The following is a 22,549-nucleotide window of genomic DNA, read 5'->3' on the forward strand; positions in this document are numbered from 1 at the left end:
TTAAAAGGGTCTTAGTCAACAATTGAAGTTTAGTCAATATTATATTCCTATCCACATTAAATGAGATGAGGTTTAATAAGAAGATGGAGAAAGTAACAATGAATTTGGTGGGTTTCAATGGAGAACTAAGTGCCATTATGGGTAAGGTGGTTATGCCGATCATGGCTTATAGGGTTATTGCCTTCTCAACAATGATAATGGTCAAAGTTGCCTCAACCTATAGTGCTACTCTCGGCCAACCTTGGCTTCACAACATGAAAGCAGTATCATCAACTTATCATCAAATGTTGATAATTCTAAATAAAAGAACGATAGAGGTGCTGAGGAATAGCCTAAGATAGCTCGAACATGTTATATAGTGATAATGAAGGGAAAGACTCATGACCACAAATAACAATTACAAAACCTTAGGATCTTGACTGTGGAAATAGACAAAGAAGATATGAAACAAATAAAAGAAATTCCTTTATGTACTGAGAATCTTGAATGAATTGTGAGAATCGAATCAAGGTTGGCACTGGAATTGGAGAAGAATTAATAACGTTCCTCAGGGAACATAGCTAGTGTTTCATGTGGGATACAAACAACATGCCAAGAATAGACCTAAGTATAATAACCCATGAAATGAATGTAGAACCTAGCTTCAAGCTTCTAATGTAAAAAAAAAAAAAAAAAAAAAAAAGGAAGTTTGCCTAAAAAAGGAATAAGCTAATCAATGAAGAGATGGACTGGTTGAAAGAGAATGACATGATCAAGGAAATTCATTATTCAGAATTGTTAGCAAATGTTGTAGTAAAAAAAGAAGAATGGAAAAAATTGCGTGTCCATCAACTTCACAGCTCTAAATAAAGCATGTCCAAAAACAGTTTCCTTCTCCTATCAAATGCATGTTTGGAGTCTCTTCTGGTAAGTTTCTAGCATATATGGTGACTTAATGAGGAATAAAGGCTAATCCTGATCAGATTAAGATACTCATTGATATGCCTTCACCTCAAAGTAAGATGGATGTAATACAATTGAATGGGCAAGTCGAAGTGTTTAGTAGAATTATCTCTTAGTGGTTTGATAAATGCCATAATTCTTCATTGTGTTAAAAAGGTACAAAGACTTTCAATGGAATGAAGAATGTTAAATGGCCTTTTAAGGGCTCAAAAGATATCTTGATTCCCTTCCATTGTTGGTGAAGCCGAAAGAGGGAGACATTTTATAGGTGTATCTTCTGGTCTCAAATAAAGCAATGAGTTCGGTATTGAGAAAGATAGAAGAGAAGCAGTAAAAGCTGATGTTTTACGTATGCAAGGTGCTATCCGACGCTATGATGAGATATTCTTTAATAGAAAACCTAGTCCATGCCTTCCTCATGATAGCACAGAGACTCGAGCCGTATTTCCAACATAATAGAAGTTGTCACAACATTTTATTTGAGAACAATTATGCATAACCATGATTTGGCAAGAAGGATGGCATTATGGGCTATTGAGCTAGGCCAATTTGATGTAAAGTATATCGCTTAGGCTTCAATGAAGTTTTAGATACTTGCCAATTTTACAGCCAAAGTCACTACCCCCTCGAAAAAAGCTACAGGGAAGTAGAAAAATTTAGAATTGAGTGATCATTGTATGGCAATGGCTCATCTAATGCAAGAGGAAGTGGGGTTGAAATATTGCTAAAGAGTTTGAATGGAGACTTGGTGGAGCATTCATTAAAATTTAGGTTCAAGTTATAAAAAACAAAGCAGAATATGAAGCATTGATTGCAGGGCTAGGTGGCTTAGAAGTTCAGAGCAACTTCATTGTAGATCTTTAGTGATTCTCAATTAGTAGTGAATAAACTGAATGGTTTTTACACTACTAAGGACTCTTTAATAGTTTTCTCACTTGGAGAATGTTGAAGAATTGATTCAGCATTTCAAAAAAATAGAGTTTCAACAATTATCGATAGATAAGAATAGTCATGTAGATGCTTTAGCCAACATAGCTACGGCGGTGCCATTTAATGAAAAATTCTTAATTCCAATAGAATTCTTTTTCGAGACAAACATCTCCATGGAAGCGAGACCCTTAGCTGTTGAGGAGGAAATAGAGTCTTGGATTCATGAAATTTTTAAAATACATCCTAAATGGAGATTTACCATCTAACATGAGGCTTGAAAATTATGGATAAAAGTATGCTTGACAACATCTCATAGACAAGATAATACGATACCCATACAATAATTTGTGAGTTCAGGTTGACAATATCATATTAGATACATATTAGTATCACCATATAAGACACACTAAATTATTAGATCTTAAAGAATAAAACATAATAATACATGATAAACCCATTAAACCCATTAATGAGAGTATTTTTGTAATTATATAAGTTTTATAATATTAAAATACTCAATTTATTATTTAAACATATATTGATTTGTTATTTTTTAATTTAACTTTTTAAAAATCTAAAAACAATTATACTTGCAGTATTTAAAAAAATAAATATCATTTATCATTTTAAACTTAAGTCAAATTTGAATTTTTATATTTGTATATATTTTTAACGGGTTGACGAGTTAGGTAACAAATTATACGATAGCTTAACGTATGAGTTTGAATTTATCTATTTCCACATGAAAGCTTAACTAGTCGTGTTTGGATTTGCTAAGTATAACATGAATACGACAAGACATGATATTAACATGATTTAACACGATACATTGCCAGGTGTAGATGATAACAGCCAACTGTTGTATGTTTGGTGATAAGCTGTATTGAAGGTCTTACTCAGAATCAATACTTAAATGTCTCAGTCCAAAGTCTGCTTTAAAAGTTAAGGCAAAAGTGCATGAAAGACAATGAAGGGATCATTTAGGAGGAAGAGCTATGGCAAGACAAATAATGTTGTAAGGATTCTACTAACCATCATTGCTGAAAGATTTCGAGGCATATACTCAAGATAGTGATAAATGCCAAAAACTCACTGAGGTCCACCATGTGCCTTCCAATGAGCTTACTTCTATCTTAAGCCTCTAGCTTTTGATTCAATGGGATTCGAACATTTGTAGGATCTTTACTTGTTATGCCAGGGTAGAAGAAGTTTATTTTGGCAGCGACAAATTCTTCAAAGTGGATAGAGGCTAAGGCTTATACAAAAGTCAAAGATTTAAATGTAGTTAATTTGTTTGGAAAAACACTACATGTAGGTTTGGACTCTCGAGGATAATTGTCATTAATAATGGCTCATAATTTATCAATTCAATATTCACAGAATTTTGTGCAAAATGGGAGATTAGTATTTGGTATTCAACTTCGAAACATCTGTAAGGTAGCAGATAAGCTGAAACTACTAATAAAACAATACTAAGTACATTGAATAAACGCTTTGAGCAGACTAAAGAAAAGTCGGTTGAGAAACTTCCTGGAGTGCTGTGGTTTTATAGAAACACCATTCATGCTCCTACAAATTTGATCCCTTTTCTTTAGGCATATGGACAAACACAATGATCCCAGTTGAAATCTTAGAGATAACTTTAACAACCAGTGGTATGTTTGATAAGCTAAATGACCAACAAAAGAAACAATTATTGGGTGAACTGGAAAAGAAAAGGGAATCAACACCTATTCATATTAGAAAATACAAGCAACATGTAACACAATATATAATATTACGGTTAAGGTTAGACAACTTCAGGCCGAGGATCTCGTTCTCAGAAGGTCCTCTAGGACACTCAAGAACTTAATGTTAGAAAACTTGGACCTAACTAAGAGGGATCTTATTAGGTCACCATAATCTTTGGATTTGGTGCCCATATATTACAAAACATGGAAAAAAGTTATATTTATTTGAGACTTTAAAAAGTCGGACCAAATTTATGGTCAACCTATACAATGCAGGATTTTTCTTTACCTTACCCTTCATGCGGCAACGATGTCTACTAGGCTTAGTAAAGGCACGAGATGATGAGGTAGTCTCAGTGTCATCCTTTAGATTGGTCAAATCATGCTCATCCTTTTGGGGTTGGGTTGATGCTTGTCCCCTTGGTCACTTTTGCCACAGGCATTTTTGGTGCTAAAGTATTTTCATAATGAGCAAGTAATGACTAAGCCCTAGTTTTTTAAGCTAGTTTACGAGTATGTATATTATCTACTGAAAAGTCTGATGAATCAGTAAATCTCTCAAAATTGGTATCTCTTATAGGTTTGATTTCCTATGGTTCATAATCATCTATTTGTTTGTACAAGATCTTAAGTGGTTTTGGCCTACTTTTAGTTTCAAAATACATCATTATCAAATATAATTATGTCCAAGGAGAAAAAGTTTGACAAAAATTCATTTTTCTCAGATGTTAATAGGAGTGGGAATAACTGAAAAAGCACAAACTAAAAATCAAGGAAATTTATGTAAGATTTGCAGATGATATCACACAAATGAGATAACAAGCTTGTGGTGATTTAAAGTGGGTTGGACAGTGATTTGAGGCTTAGAAATGGTACTTTTTCATTCTGGGACACTTCTTAATTTTAAGAGTAAAGGTCTTTGATGTTTTGAAAGCACAATAAAGAAGAAGTGAAGAAGATTATGGGATTCTATAGAAATGAATGGCCTAGAATTAAGTTTAAGTGTTTAGTCCAATGGCTAAAGATGAGAGACCCTTGATGTGAAAAAGAGATATGCTATTCAACCTTGGAGAACATACCGTTTTACCACGTGTAAGCAATATTTTATTTAGTGTTCATGCTCATTTAAAATAGGAATGATGAGAACCATTGAAAGTACAACCAAATTTTATCTCGAACTCTGACACTAGCTACTTCTTAAGTGAACTTCTCATTTGGAGTGGGAGGTTGACTATGAAGGTATATGATTCATTTTGACTAATGAATCACAATTCCAAGACAAAATACACCATAAATAGACTCAGCATCAGAGTGAGTATGACTGAGCTCTAAGCAATCTACCCAGCTGAAGATTCTTTGGCTTAGGTAAATATTTGGACTATGCTAAAGGCTTCATCAATCGAATGAATGTTCAGAATGGTCGAATTTATATATCGAGCTCCTTATGAGGTTGGATTTAAGTTGCATCTACTTGCATAACACCTCAAATAGCTTGTCTTATAATGTCTGAGACATATGTCAGAGATATTTGGTCGAAAATGCACTTTTTGTGTAATTTAACAAAGTGATTTAAATAATATCCCTAGTAAACTATGTGACATCGTAATGATTATTCTTCTATGAAATCTTAGTTTTCTAATATATGGCTCTGTGATCCAGCCCATTAAGATTTGGTAAGCTAGTTTCCTTTTTCTTCAAGGAAACCGCATGCAAAATGTATAAATACCTCATTATAATGTGCACACAAGGTACATACATTTAATCTACAACCCTAATTACACTTTGAAATTCAAAACACTCTTTTTATTTAAGCATATGAATATCTTTGGTCGGTACCGCATTGATACCCCAATGATCTTCACGTTTCTATTTCTTTGCAGGATTCAAATCAACGATAAAGGATATGTGGCAATGCCCAAAAAAAAAAAATGCTTCTACAAATATTAGCAAAATCAAATTTTAGTAGAAAAAGCGCCTTTCATCAATGTTAAGATTTACTTTGATTATTTTTTTTTCCTCACGGTGGAAGAAAATAAAAGACTGGATATTGTAGTATTTTAGTTATGATAAAGAATGATTTAAGTGTAGGACAAAGTATGGTTTATAAGCTAGGGCAGATGATAGTAAATTTGTATTCGAAAACCACAAAACCATAGTTATATTTGTAAGAAATAATTATACACTAGTAGAATTGGAAAATGTAGGTTTTGTATTTATTTATTTGTTAGTAAAAACTGGAAAATGAACTTTTTTTTTGGCTAGAAAATAAAGGTTATATTAACTAAAAAAGGTGAGTTACACAAAGGCATCAGCTTGCCAACGGATCAGGAGAGACATTGGTAGCCTTTCTCCTGATCCAAGATGTTTACAAAAGAAATATGATTATACATCACAACATGGGATACATTCCCTTTAAGCAAATTACTAAGGGCCCATTGACACACAAAATGAGACATTCTGTTAGACCTTTGAGGGGTCCAAACAAAAGAGATTGAGATAAATTAGAAACATAATGCTTGAATTTACCTCAAAGAGCCTTAGTGGACCGATGAAAATTACAGATGCCATTTCTTGCCAAATTTTGAATGACAATTTTAACATCACTTTCACACTACAAATACTTCCAACCTCTCTTAGCAGCTAAATATAAGCCTCTATAAATTGTTCTTAGCTTTATCACTTCGAGATCTTCAATGAATTCTTTAAAAGTTTGGATGGCAATAATGTCCCCTCTATGGTCTCTAACAATAACACCAGTGAAATAGAGACCACTCTTAAGCATAGCGTCAATGTTGATTTTTATTGTCCTAGTTGGAGGGGGAGGCCACTTAGGCACAGTAACCATGTAAGGAGTGTCAACACTACTTCAGTTAAGGCTACATTTACACTTATAAAATCTATTGTTAAGCATACACATAACCTTATCAAGCTACAAATTACACTGGGCACTTTTGAGGTTTTTCTTAATTACAACTTGGTACCTTCAATGTTTCCATAATTACATTGTACACCCTTGAGGTTTCTCTTAATTACAACTGGATACTTTTATGTTTCCATGATTACGTTGCACACCCTCGAGCTTTTTCCCTTAATTACAACCAGGTACCTTCATGTTTTCATAGTTACATCCGTCTCCCTCTGACAAAACTTCATCCATAAAAATGTACTCTCTCTCTCTCTCTTATGCGGCAGTTAAAATTTTATTAATTGTTCCTTGTATATATTAATTAAACATAGATTTTGATTGATTTGAAAAATAAAGTTTTTTTAATTTGAAAATGTTGAAGTCTAATGGAAAGTAAATACAAGAATAACTACCAATTTTTAACGGCACCCTTTGGAATGTTAAAAACATAATTTTTATGTTTTCCAATTTTTTTTTTCAATTTGTTTTCAAAACTTGTTTTTGAAAATGAATGCCAAAGATTGGCCAAATTTGGGTCGTCCTTTGGAGTTGTTCATGGAAAAATTTTAGGAAGTTAGCCAAATATGAAAAGATAAGACTGGCATGTATTTTGCAATAAATGGATGTGGGATTTTAGGACTAAGATCCTTAATTATACTATATATATAAAGTTTCTTTCTGTATGTAACCGTTAAAAGTTATGCAAGCTATCCATGACTATAGAATTTTAAAAATGTTTCTTACACTTTACGATATTTAATATGATATATAACTAGTTCTATCAAGAAAAAATAGAAAATTAAGAAAAACAAATTAAAGGAAAGAAAACAGCTATAAACTAGAATCACCAGGAAAGACATAATTTATAAAAATATATAACATCACAAGGGTGACCTAGTTATTTTTGTACTTACTTTCCATTGCGCTTCAACCTTTTCAAATTAAAAAAACTTTATTTTTCCAATTAATCAAAATCCACATTTAATTAATATATACAAGTGATAAATAATAAAATTTTAATTGCCATATAAGAGAGACAATATATTTTTTATGGATGAAGTTTTATCAAAAGAGAGACGGATATAATTATGGAAACATGAAGATACCTAGTTGTAATTAAGGGAAAAACTTCGAGGATGTGCAATGTAATTATAGAAACATAAATGTATCCTATTGTAATTAAGGGAAACTTCGAGGGTATGCAATGTAATTATTGAAACATTAAAGGTACTCAGTTGTAATTAAAGGAAACCTTGAGGGTAACAAATGTAATTAACCCCAATTTTCTATTGTGCAGAAAGTCATTTCTGCACTTCCAAATCAGATTTAGGGTAATAGAGTTGTAAGGGAAGGAATTCTCTTATTATTTGTATGCATTGGTAGTGAATGACTTAAGCATTTTAGAACAATGAAAGACTTAATCCTTTATGATTCTCCCATCTAATATATCAGGAGAAGCAGACCAGATGGCAATGGCTACTTTATAGTGGAAAAACAAGTGAATTTCATCTTCCTAACAACCATAGCCATGCAAGCACATAATGCTATCTATTGAGAGTTGTCTTTATTAGAGAATAGATGCAACCGGAAGACCTTTATTGGTAAGCTTCCATAAGAAAAACTTTAGTCTGAAATGGAGACTTGATGGAGAAGTCTTTAAAACTCTTCGAGTCTTTTTAGTTTAGAAAAAAAAATTTTGACCACTCCGAGTCTTTATAAGTCTCCTAGTTATCAACCTAGCATAGAGACTTGATAGAGAAGTTTCCATTCTTATTCCATAGCCAAATGGCTTTATCAACCATAGACGAGTCACCCCAATATATGCTATGAATATTTTGACAAGTGTTAGTATAAAAAAAGAACCAACAATAACCTTTCATTTCGTTTACCATAATAAGACTTCAAGAAATCCACCATTCCAAAGAAGTTTGTCACTCTTTGAATTGGAATTGACCAAAAGTTATAATTTTTAGGAACCCAGGGATCCTCTCAAATATTTATGGAATCCCCTTTATTGACTTGATAAAGTAACCCTTTAGAGATGGCTTCCCTAGTGTTAAGGATTCCAAACAATGCCCACGAGCAATTTCTCTTCCTCTCCCACCTCATGAACCTATAATGAGGGAAATATTTGGCTTTCAAGATTCTTACCTAACGTTTATCCTCTTCTTTTACCAGCTCCTTAGCAATTTTGCTAAGGACTCTTTTCATGGCTTCAAAGCTTCTAATCCTAAGATCACCACTCCTCAAATGACAAACTTTCTTCCAAGCCACACCAACAAAAGCATTATTTACAGCACCTCCATCATTCTAAAGAAAATTCTTGGACATTGTCTCGATATCCTGTTACTATCCCAATAGAAGTTAGCAATATGCCATTGCATATAAGAGCACAAAAGACACCACCGAGCTAATAAAGGTGCTTTGGCTTGCATGTGAGAAAAGTTTCACTCTCCACCCTTGAAGCCTATTTTCAACCTTCCTTTTAAGATCATCATAAGCCTTAGGCTTATTCCTACCCAAAAAAATAGGGTTACCAAAGTACTTAGCATCCTTAGAGAGATCCTTAATGTTTAAAATACGCTACCTTCAGCTTCCCTCTAACATTATTAGAGAAAAATCACCCCAATTTTATATGATTAAGCATTTGTCCTATCCACTTGCAGAATTAATCTAGACAATTAGCTAAACTACATATATCTTCCTTATTTACATTGTAAAACAACATAACATTATCCGTAGAAAGCAAATGCATAATATTAGGACAAGTGCGACTGATCTTGATTTCATGAATCAAACCCTCTGCGTCATGCTTAGTATGCAATTCGGATAATATTTTAGAAAAAATAATGAAATGAAATGGGGATATAGGGCACCTTATCAAATTCCTCATTCCATCTTTACATTGTCGTACACACTTCCATTAAGGAGAATTGAAAGAGAATCCACTATAAAACATTGATTGATCAAGCATACAAACTTATGAGAGAAACCAAAAGCACCTAAAATTTGAATGAGATCTCTCTAGTCAACCCAATCGTAAGCCTTCATCATGTCAATATTAATACTCACTAACCTTTTGGATCCTTTTTCATTCTTCATTGTGTGGAGAATTTCATTAAAAAGGATTGAGTTTTCCCCTATCCACCTTCCAAGGACAAAGGCTGCTTGGTTATGGGAGATTATCTTATCTAACACCAGCCGAATTATGGAAGCAATCAGATTTGAGATGAATTTATAAATTGAATTGCATAAACTAATGGGTCTAATGTGAATAAAAGTCATGATTTACTTTTCTTTATGGATTAATATCATCAAGGTTTTTTTAGTATCCTTTAGTATAATCCTTTATCTGAAAATATTTTGAATTGTATGAACCACATCCTCTTCAACAATACTTCAATCCTTCTAAAAAAATAAGGTTGGCATTCCATTTCAACCAAGAGCTTTGATTAAATGGGGGTTTTAGTCACTTCCATGATTTCATCAACCAAAAGAATAGCACAAAAACAATTGTCCTCCTCAATAGTAATGCACGATTGGACTAATTCACAAAGATAGAGGCATTGAACAATGGGCTCTTCTTTAAACAAAACCATGAACTTTTCAACAAGGAATCTTTCAATATTAGCACGAGAGTCCAACCAGCCACTCGAATAATCTTTAATAGCTAGAGTAAAGATTCTCTTCCTATTTACAATGGTGGAAGCATGAAAGAACTTGGAGTTGTTGTCCCCTACTTGAAGGAACAATTCCCTTAACTTTTGCTTCCACATTAATTCTAATGCCTTTGTCCATTTATCTAGCTTCAACTAGACATTGCGCTCTAAATTGATATTGCTCTCCAAAGGGCATACTCTAAACATATTTTAACTTCTCTTTTAGCCAACTAGTTTGACAATAACCAAACACTTCTTTTGTCCATACATTTAAAGTTCTTACTGTCTTGGCAATCTTAGTAGTTAAGGTAGATCTACTTCTTAAAAACTGAGCATTCTCTCATGCTAAACCAATAAAACTTTCACAAATGGGGTTCCTTGTCCAAGATACAAGAAAAAGAAATGGTTTTCAAACACTGGATGATCAAGCTCAAGGAAAAGTTGAATAGGGATGTAGTCCAAGTTCCTTTTTGTTAAATGCATCACCTCAGCTTGAAAAAGAGGTACAACTACTCAAAGCTCACCATTACCCTATCAAGTCACTCTAAAAAATTGGCTAATCCACCATGATTGTTGCACTAAGTAAAGGCATTACCAATAAATCCAAAATCAATAGCTTGTAACTAAAAAATTTCTCACTTTAGTTCACAACATCATTAGATCCCCCATAGAAGCCCAAGCTACCAAACCTCTTAAACTACATTAAATAACATTAACCATAATCCTTTTTTAATGCTCCTTTCAGTAGGGAAGTAGCAAAACAAAAAACTCCACCCAAAACCTTGGTTGGTCAAAACTTCTGTTCCAATGATCCACTTCGAAATATATTTTATTGCCCAACCTAGTTCATTCATAAAAAATAAGGCCAATATTCCACTACCATTATCAGCCTCCATAACCACAGAGTTATAAAAAAAAGGGACCTATTAGTTCTTTCTATCCTCTCTCTACTAGCTTGGGTCATCATAAGAAAGAAACCTAAAGGGGAGTGTTTCATTATAAGGCTATGCAAGGCTCGAACTACTGAGGCTCTCCTTAGCCTTCGACAGTTCTAAGATAGTATTTTTAGGATAACTGGAGGGCATAGTAAGGCCAACCTCCTCAACCATCTCACCATCTTTAAAACTTCTTTCACCTCCCAAACATCCTCCAAATAATTCAAATTGCCCTTTGCAATCAGTTCCATCGTTTGATAATCTCCCTCCATCGACTTCAAATTTGCAATCATGACTTTCCTTCTCACACGATCCTTCAATCTTACTTTTAGAAAATCAGAGAGAGAGGCTTCACGACTTCCACAATCTCCAGTCTTCAATTTATCCAAATCCTAACTCATAGGGACACTAGGAACCTCAACAAGCTTGATCAACTCAGTGATTGGTTCTCGGAGCCTAGAATTTAGAAGACCCATCTTTTCAGGAATTACTTGATCGTTGGTATTAATTCTTTTAACTATCTTAGACCTTAAGGGTGGCCACCACCAAACAAGGCCTCTTTTATAGCCCTGCTCTTTTCCCTCTTCCCTGCTTTGGGCCCACAAATCTTTTTGAATCCCTATTGCACAATTGGAAGCTAAATACTCTATGTTCCCAAAGGATGGAAAAGCGCCAATATTTCCTAAATTTGAAACTTGAACCTCTGAGCCTGTAGGCATTTTGTTACCCATGTTAGAATCATACCCATCACCTCATAGATTGTTCTAGAAATTACTTGCTTGCCTTTGGGTCCTTGTTTTTTCCTTTAAGATACCTTTTAACTTGTAACCCAATTGAGTTGACTTGAAAATCTCACCAACTAGATTCATGAATTCAACTTCTTCTCCCCCTATCTCTCTTCCTTATTCCCTATTGAAACCCTCTACATCTCCTTTTCCAAAGAACGAATCAAATAAACCACCTTTGAGTATCTCCACTCTTCACAAAAAATCTCCATCTCTGACAATAATAAAAGCACCAATTTTCACTCTTAACTAGGGATTATAGTGATCTCCTTTAGTGAGGTCAGCTTGAGTGCTTGTAGTTGGGTAGTTATCTTTTACATGCCCTGTAGAAATCAGTGAGTCTTTCGTATCTGAATTGGATCTAGGTAGTTCCCCTATCTATTTTATGAAAATATCCTGACGGGATGGGTTTTCTAACATCAACCTCCACTTGTGACCTTATAAACTTCAATCTAATAATGTCTGTTCGAGATGCGAACTCACATTGGAAAATGTCTTTAAAGAGATCGCCAATTTTCATTGCATTATCTTTCATCATGACTTGCATATGGAGACCATGAATTTGGATCCAAAAAGAAGAAAAGTTGAATTTAATGTTCTAGACCGCAAGATGAGGATTCCATTCTCCAAAAAGCAAATGCATTTTGTTGATTGACCATGGTCTCCTCTACCAGATTCTATTCCGATCCTTCACAGCATTTAATGAGAACAGGAAAGTGTTGGGACCAATCTATTCTACACCCACTGACTATTGCATGAACCAAGCTCTATTAATTACCATTCAAATAGTATTTTTCATGAAAATTCTTGCTGAAATCACTTTCCCACCAAAGTAAGCTAGGAAGGTTTTTTGCCCCTGACTCATATGCAACAAGCTCAATTTCTGGTAGATTAGAGACCTAAGCAGCCATCTTGAAACCACCCTCACTCAAAGATAAAACTAACACGCTACTACCTTAAATAAGGAGGAGAATCACTAAGAAAGGTGAAACACAAGGAATTGATCATGGCAATATTGGGCCATTAAGAGATCACCAAGAGCAAAACCTATCTACCTAAACAAGAACTTAACAATGGAGTTACTGGATTCCTATACTTTCTTTTTGATTACTTTACTACATACTGGAAAATGAAGTTTACGAGACTATCAAAGTGCATGAATTTGCATTAATGGAAATGATTATATGTACATTTGTATTGGGCTCCAATACAACGACACAATGTTTTATGCATAAGGTTAATTAATTAAAAGCTAAGTTGATAGCCAATCGTATCTCATCGAGCTTAGTGCAAACAATAAATCATCAGATGCCTTTTCCATTCTTTCTATTGCCAAAAGTAAGAGCTCATCATGGTGCATTAAGCTATTTACATTACCAAAAGTAAGAGTTCGTGGCATTCAATTTGGTTAACACAAAAAGTTCTTGAAACCTCAATTAAATTACCTATAGATCTCATTGGTTAAGATCCTAAAACTCAATTTCTTAGACCAAGACTACACATCATGTTCAGTTGTCAATAGAGAAAACGATGGACCAATGATACCTAACAAAGAAGAGTATGAGCAATATAGAAAATTATGCATATGAGGATGATATAATGATTAGCACAACGAACTTAAAAATGATATAGAACATGATATCATACATGAAGTGCATTCCTTAGCAGAAGGAGACGATGAGGCATCTTTGCCCATTGAGTCATCACCTCGATGGACTAGAATAGTAATTGAAACTTGTTACAAAAAAAATTATATTATTGTAAGATTACAAAGTTTTTAAAAAGCAGTAATAATTTAACAACAAAACATAATTCCTTGAACATTTCATGTAGCTTAAGTAGACATTAATGCTTGAATTTCATTCTTGAGATCTTGGTAACATCATTTGCTCTTCTTTAAGTGATGATATTTCACATGTTATTTGGGTGAGCTTATCATCAATATTGATCTACACATAAGAAAAAAAACAACTATGTATTCCAATCAATTAAAATTCAGTTATCAAGCATAAATTTTATAGAAATTTTGACATACTTTCCTCCTTTTTTGGGGACGTTCTATAACATACAAACCTGTTAAATTATATCTCTAATAAGTAGTTTCACAGTCTAGAACTACAATAGAACCTCCCCTCAACTCCAAAACACAACCTTCATAATCAATAGGAGGCCTAGACATCCATAGCACAATAAATTATAAGTAATTTAAATAAACCTAGTAAACCAGCTAAATAATCAGTTAAGAAGGTTTTGAAATGCAAACAATTAATCATATAATCATTGTCTCTAATTTAGATGGAGTTTGAAATTTTTTAACCCATTCTAAATTTTTGTAGTTACTCATCTCTTTAGAACACCTATACTGTGCTATTTTTAACTTTTTGTTTGTGATTTTGGTTTCCATTTTTCCTATTGAGATGTTAAAAATAGATTAGTAATCAATAATCCAAACATACAAGCATTATTAAAACAATCATTAATTTTGAATTAAAATTTCAAACCTAAAAGGTGTTTATAAATCTATGAGAATTATGATAGAATCTTCTCACAGAATCTTTCTCTTATTATTTAGTTTCAAAACATGTTAAAATAAAATACTTATAATCAGCAGTTTATAACCACATACACTCATTCACTCACTCACTCACACCACAATATATATAATGCAAGACATTTGAAGGGCATTGAAATTCTGAGATATTTTGAAAAACAAAATAATAAATGGTTCGAAAACCACCAAACTCACAACTTCAAATTCATTTTTAAATGAAAAATAATAAGAATAAAATAGAATAAATTGAGTAGTTTATACCTTGGTTGGTGGTGGATTTGGCAATGGTAGATGGATTCGATTCAATGGTAATCATTCTTGCCTACAATGCTAATATTCAATTTTTTTTTTGGGATTTTTTTATGCCTCTCAAAAATCAACATTTTTTTTTTTGGTAATTAAAATCTATCATGCTTTATTTGACTTTTTTTTTTTGGAAAAAAAAAAATCACGTTTTGAGTTCAAATCATTAATTTGAAGAAAAAAATAAACAGTAGAAAAAACATAAAACTTTAAAACCCAACTTTGAAATAATAGAGAATAGGGAGGTATACAGATAGTCCCACCTTTAGAACGCGCTTGGGGTTGGGAGCTGTTTAGAAGTGGGTAAAGGGGAAACGTAAATAAGTATGAATTGGGAAATTAGAGTTGGCACAAAAATCACTGTTATTATGCAATGACTATTATAGCCATCAACCAAAATAGCTAAGACCGACCAATGAAGAAAAAGTTGACAACTTCAATGAAATATCGACGACAATATCGGATTTTGATGAGCATCGACACCAATAGGGGGGAAGAAATGTTTGTCTGAATTTTCATGGAAATGTCAGCGTTGTTGATGAATGTTGATGTTATCGACAGATATCGATGGTGGTGGTTTTTCGATAGATATTTATGGAAATGTCACCAATATTTTGGTGAAATTTGAGTTGTCAGTTTGCAGATTTTATTTTTTCATGAGAGATCCAATTCCATCTGCAGCTTCTGAAGCTTTATCACAAGTCAAGAACAATAATAATTTGGAACTTCTTTCATGGATTTACAATAGCCAATTTGAGGCTTTCTACAAATCCTTGAGCTCTTTTTAGATGCATTTGGAAGCCATAATTATTGAGACACAGATCTAAAAAAATAAAAATAAAAATAAAGAAAGCCCACAAAAATACTCGAATCAACTGTAGATCGTGAAACCAGATAAGGAAATGACAAATTTATGGAGACCTCACATCCAAAAATCTGGTGTGCCACACAAAACAAAGATCGATCTCTCCAATTTCCAACTGAGACAGAGAGATCGTGTGGAAGGTAAGAAGGAAAAATACCTCAAGAGTATGCAGACCAACCCTTTTGCTCTGAGGATTTGAAGGTCAAAGAAAATCAAGATTTTTCAGACTTTAAGCAATGAATTATCAGAGAGAGAAAAGAGGGCCACAGCTAAGATTGAGAAACAATATAATTATAAGGCCAAAAGACTTAGCTTCTAGAATTTTCTATCTTTATACTCCAACTTGGCATAAGATCAATGTCCATACCCTTTTCTTTAAAGAAAATAAAAAAAAAAATCTTGTTTTTAACTACTATTATTAAGAGAAAAGAGCGTCTTAGCTAAGATTGAGAAACAATATAATTATAAGGCGAGAAGACTTAGCTTCTAGAATTTTCTGTCTTATACTCCAACTTGGCATAAGATCAACGTCCATACCCTTTTTTTTTTAAAAAACAAAAAAAATTCTTTTTTTTTAACTACTATTATTATAATTTTTTTTATGAACCTGAGTATTGAGGGATTATTATACAGAGAGAGTGTAGAAAGAGTGACTTTGAAAGTTTTAAAAAAATCGAAGAGAATGGAGTCTTTGTTTTCGGTGAAGGTGATCAGTTTTCAACATCCTTTTCTTTCTTTTTTCCATATTTTATATTCATAAAAGAAAGAGATTTTGAAGGATTTAAGCTAGAAAGAATATCTCAATTCATAGCATTTTTACCTTCAAAGGTAAATATTTTAATAAAAAATATTGCAAAAATTTTGCTTACTATTTAATATAGAATTAATTATATGTATAAAATATGGACTACGTAATTGATTTCATATAGAATTAATTTTGCTTTACAAAGTAATATATTATGTAATTATTAATTTTTATATTTATTAATATTTTAACATTTATTAATATTTATTTTTATTAATATAATTATGTGGATGAGTTATTGATGGTAAAAATGTGATGCTTAACTTGGATTATTAAGAGAAAAAACTGGAAAGTGGTAGTGGAAGAGCAGATCTAGCTTGGTCACATTGTATTTCAATTGAAAGTAATAACTATAGTATAATTTGCAAATATTGTAACCATAAAGTGCAAAGTGGTGGAATAACAAGATTAAAACATCATTTACCGTATTTTGATCCAAAAAATAACGTCAAAAAATGCCGTGATGTACCTCCATAATTGAAGAAATAGATTTATAATTCTTTAAGGAAGAAAGAACATGAAAATTTTTTTTTTAAAAAAGGCAATCGAAGAAGATATTCATCATGAGTTGTAAGGTAATTTAGCTTCATCTCAAAGTAATTATGATGATGATGATGATGATGATGATGATAAAGATGTATATATATGTCTAGCTGAGATGCATCTTAATTAACGATACGTGCATCTAAACAAAACAGATGGAAAAAAGAACAAAGGAAATAATTTTTTGACCGGAGACGTGAAGGATCAGGATCTTTTAAGGAAGGTGGTAATCAACCATATTCTCAGTTTTGTCATGCAACAAGTGTAAGAGAGGCCATTCATAGTCAACAATTTCAACAATTTCTTCCAGCTGCACCTTCATTATATAAGTCATTTGGTGCAAAACAAAAAATTATAAAAAGATGTGTTGACAAAATGTTCCGTCCAAGAAACATTAGGAAGATTAGTAGCAAAGTTCTTTATTTATTATAATGTTTCACCTCCAAAGCCAAAATCACATAATTTCAAAAACATTATCATTGGTGCTTAACAGACAGATATAAGAGTTGAAATTCCATCGCCAAATGAAATTAAAGAAAAATATCGAGATATTAAATATAAAGATATGCAAAAACATATTAAAAAGTTAAAAAAAAATGGAAAATTTATAGTTATACAATTATGTGTGACAGATGGATAGGACCAACTAAACTATCCATATTGAATTTTATGATTTATTACAAAAGGTCATTAGTGTTTCTTACGTCAATTGATGCCTCAAATAAAATCAAAAATCATAAGTACATATATAAGCTTTTGGAGGATGTTATCTATAAAGTGGGTAAGAACAATGTTGTGCAAGTAGTCATGGACAATGGTTCTGTATTTGTAAAAGCTGGTAAAAAATTGATGAAAAAATACAACTTGTACTGAACACCATGTGGTGCACATTATATTGATCTTATATTTAAGGATATAGGAAAGCACAAGAGTATTGCAAGGGTCATTCAGTATGTAAGAATGATAACCAATTATATTTATAATCATAATTAATTACTTTTTCTAATGTGAGATATATGTAAAGGAGACATAATGTGACCAAGAAAAACTAGATTTGTAACAAATTACATTGCTTTAAATAGTATCCTTAAAAAAAAAATCTTCTCTAAAACAAGTATTTTCTAGCGATGCATGGGCTGAGCATCAATTGAGTCGAACAAAAGCGAGTAAAGAAGTGGAAAAACTTATTCTTAACAATTATTTTGGGAATATGTTGCTTATGTTGTTGATATGTATGATCTATTATATACTATTTTGCGGATTGTTGATGTTGAGTTCATACCTACAATGCATATTTTCTGATTGTTTTCAAAAAATGAGATATGCAATCAACAATTAAAGAGAAATTTAGTGGGTTATGGACATGATAGATATTCAATGGGGTAATACACTTTTTCATCCTCTCCATATGACTGGTAATTTTATGTCAATTATTAACTATTAATTTTTATTTTGTCAAATAATTTATATATTAGATTTAATTTTTTTAAATTTATGTGGTGTACTTTCTGAATCCATGATTCCAATATAAAGAAAGGATTGACATTGATTCAGAGCTTGCACAAGCTATTCATGATGTTTTTGCAGAGTTAGTTTCAAATTCAGATCATATATCTCAATTTCGAAATGAAGTAAGATTTTGTTTTTTTTTTTTAATCAAACTAACATATTAATAAAGTTTCTTATAATATTTTTATAATTACATATAGATAATATGCTTTAGAGATGCACGAAAAGGTAATCATGAAGCAGTTGCGACCTGAGCAGAAATGATGCCTGGTATGTGCATTTGAATACATTTATTAATTGTTATAGAAAAATCACATGTGAAATATTTAAAATTTTATTAAACTTTAATATATTTTGAGTTTAAAATGTTGAAATATACAGCTGAATGTTGGATAATGTACGAGAATAAGACTCCAACACTCAAAAAATGGCAATGCATATTTTGTCACAAACTGTATCATCATCTGCATGTGAGCATAATTAGAGTATATTTGCTTTGATATACACAAAACAACGAAATAAGCTTGCATGTGAAAAACTTCAGAAATTGATTTTTTGCACTATAATATGAAATTACGGATTCGTGTTATGTAATTAGCAAAATCAACCGCAATTAGATTCAGATTATTTGGATCTTCTTGCAATTGGAGCTAACTTTGGTGAAGATAAAGATAATCATATTATCCAATAGGTTAAGAATTCACAATTACATGATGATGAAGGCAATCCAGATCCTCGAGTTGCAATGCATGCTTCATAATTAGGGATAAATGTTAACAACGTTATTGGTGAAGAAGTTATAAACAGTGATAATGGAGGTAATAATTTATTTGAATTAGTGACAAGACCTTCAACTAGACAATTCAGTTTTAGTTTAGAAACATTTGGTGGCGGTTATGCTCAATCAAATGAGTGTGAGAATGAAGATGATGATCTTGATGACGACGATGATGATGATGGAGGTAATGGTTATGGTAGCAATGAAGGAGAATGATATAATATAGATGGAGGTGGTGGTGGAACATATTATTGAGAACAAAGCCAACAACCATTAAGTCTATTTACTTGTGAAGATTAATACACACATGCCACATAGGATTTTGATCATGGGGCTCGAACAGCAGGCACTGGTTCAAGAAGGTACTATGGAATTTCCATTATAAATCAACTTAATGAAGATTATCTTTCTAACTCTTTGGATGCAATGAGTTTAAGTACACAAGTTAGTTCTCAACATGAAAATTTTGATATTCCAATTGTGTATCCAACTGATCAAATGAGATCGCATAATCCTCACAATGATTAAGGTGTTGGTATCTTTAGTTATCGCATGTCTCAAAACGAATGCTATACTCCTGCTTGGGTAAATCCACATTACCCTCGACTTGGACAGTTGATTGGAATTAATAGAGAGAGATGTACTTAGCATATCCACAATTACATAGAACATTTCTCTAATATGATGAGTTGAAATGCCTATTATTATAATCGCGAAACATTTAAATATGATCATCAATTTAAAGCACTAAGGAGTTCTTTTTGGTATCGATGATGTATTATAAATTATATTTGAGAATTTCTTATATCTTAGTATTATTTGTTAAATTTTCTATATTTTGGTTCTAGCAGACATTGTATTTTCTTTACTTACAATAATTTTTAATATTTATAGACTATTTTATTATCATTTTATTCTAATTATTATATTTTTTTATATTATTTTACTATATTAATTATCTTATATATAAAAATCTATATTCTAAATTAAATATTTACAGTTTCCATAATTTTATCGACATTTTCATCGATATCAATATTTTCATCAATATTTCTATAAAATCATACCCTTGACATTTTCGTTAATACCGATATTTTCATAACTTACATTGACGAATGGACTAATGGATCGATTTGTAATTAGGTTGAATCTCACTGTTAACTTGCAAGATATTTTAAAAATTTATTAATATGAAAATTACAAGTCCAAATTTATATGGAACCTTAACAGTGTTTCTAAAGGCAAAAACGGTGTGTTTTCTTAAACCAATTGGGTTTGCAAATGTGATTCGATGGGTTTCCCAATACGAAGCTCCTCGTTAAGCATCAGTTTATGGAAAATAAATTCAACCTCTAAATGGGTGTTTTTTTCTTAGGCAATGGCAGTTTGGTGTTGTGCTACTAGAAACTATGTGGTTTGCCTTTTTTTTTTTTTCCTTTTTTTTTCTATTTGTTTTTTTCATAAACCGAAGTTGCTAAATTATGTCAATTATTTTTGTTTGATAAGTATATAAATTAAATAACCCTTATTGTTGGGTAACTCCGATTTTTCTCATCAATTGTGTTTCTAGACTTTTTTTGTAGCTACAGTTATCATGCTTACATTATTATTATTATTATTATTATTAAAAAAGATAATATCATCTAGACCTTCCAAGTACAATAATAATAATTATTATTATGACTATTATTAGGGATATTATTATTATTGGAGAAGTAACTGGTTAAGCATTGATATCTAGTGTCAATATATTATGTTTTCCTTAAAAAAAAAAATCAAAAAGACAGAAGAAAATCTTCAAATAATTAAGCACTACGAAAGAAATGAGGAAGAAGAAGACAAAGAGAGCCTAAAATCCAAAACTGGGTAAGCAAGGTCAGGTTTGTATAAGTGTCACGCCAACGGGAAAAAAAGGGGAATTTGGCCCAATGCCCTCATAGGGATGAGCTTCATGATTTTTACCCCTTCATTTGCTATCTTTTTTTTTCTACCCTTCAATATCTATTTTAACCTTAAAACAATGTAAAATGACTTAGATATCCTTTTATATTTTAAACAAACAAAGAACAAAAATCTACTTTTTAGAAAAAGAAAACAAAGTACATGAAGTAATTGTTTTTACAAGAATACACAAAAATACAAAAAAACAAAACTTGCCGTGGAAAAGCCAAAGGAAGCTTCATCTCAGCACCCAAAAAAAATACAAAGAGAAAAAAAAAATTCATCTCATCTCAGCACCTTTGAACGGCTATCTTCGAGGTAATTGTTTTAATATTTTTATTTATTTGTTGCCGTGGACCAGTGTGGGTTTGTTTTTGTGTGGATTTTTTGCCTTGCCGTGACCGGTGTGGATTTGTTTTTGTGTTTATTTGTTGCCTTGTCGTGAACCCGTGTGGGTTTTTTTTTTTTGGTGTTTATTTGTTGCCTTACCATTAAATACTTACAAATTTAGTACAATGTGAGACATTGAAACTTGTGATTTGTGTTTAGAACCGGTTAAAAATGTGGAATTTTTGAAGATTTAGGTTTTTGTATGGAAGTGATTATAACCTAGGTTTTAGGATAGATTGATATTGGGTATTAGTAGGAAATGAAGAGATGAAAAAAATGGGACCGATTTGGCCTTGAACGGTGGCCGGAGGTGGGAGAAATAACCGGGTCAAGAATCGGATCGGGACCGTTTCAGGCGGGTTCGGGTCAACCCGGACAAAGTTTGAAGATGGATCGAACGACATGTCATCTGGGATGAACGACATCCAGACAACACGTCATTTTTAATTTTTTTAATTTTTTTTTAAAATTAAATTTTTTTTTTTTTGGGTTCCATCGACATCCCTAATCATGGAAAATAAATAAAGGATGAAGGCAGGGAAATCAATGAATTTGATGAAGAATAATGTTAGTTTGTAATAATGTTAGTTTGTAATAAAAAAACATAATATATATATATATTTGTTACAACTTAGGGATATAAGGATTTTTACCCTGATCGAAGTTTAAATCCTAAAGCTAAAGGTGTTATCTCACTAGTGCATGATACTCAAACTCAGTGTAGAAAACTGCTTTTGTGGGTTGAAAAGAAGAATTTTTTTAAAAATGTACTTGACCCTTAGGAAACTAATTATATTTATTTTTGGATTTGTATACAGATAAATCCTTGACCCTAAACTAATTATACAGATAAAATAAATATAAAGTGAATGATTTTTATAGCACATATAGGTGTCGATAGGTCTGAGCTTTTATAACCAAATCAGGTTAAACACATGCAGTATGGGGAAGAGATGTAGCTACATTAGTTGACATACT

The sequence above is a fragment of the Ziziphus jujuba genome, chromosome 7 (assembly GCF_031755915.1).
Source record: "Ziziphus jujuba cultivar Dongzao chromosome 7, ASM3175591v1".
In the NCBI taxonomy this organism is placed as follows: domain Eukaryota; kingdom Viridiplantae; phylum Streptophyta; class Magnoliopsida; order Rosales; family Rhamnaceae; genus Ziziphus; species Ziziphus jujuba.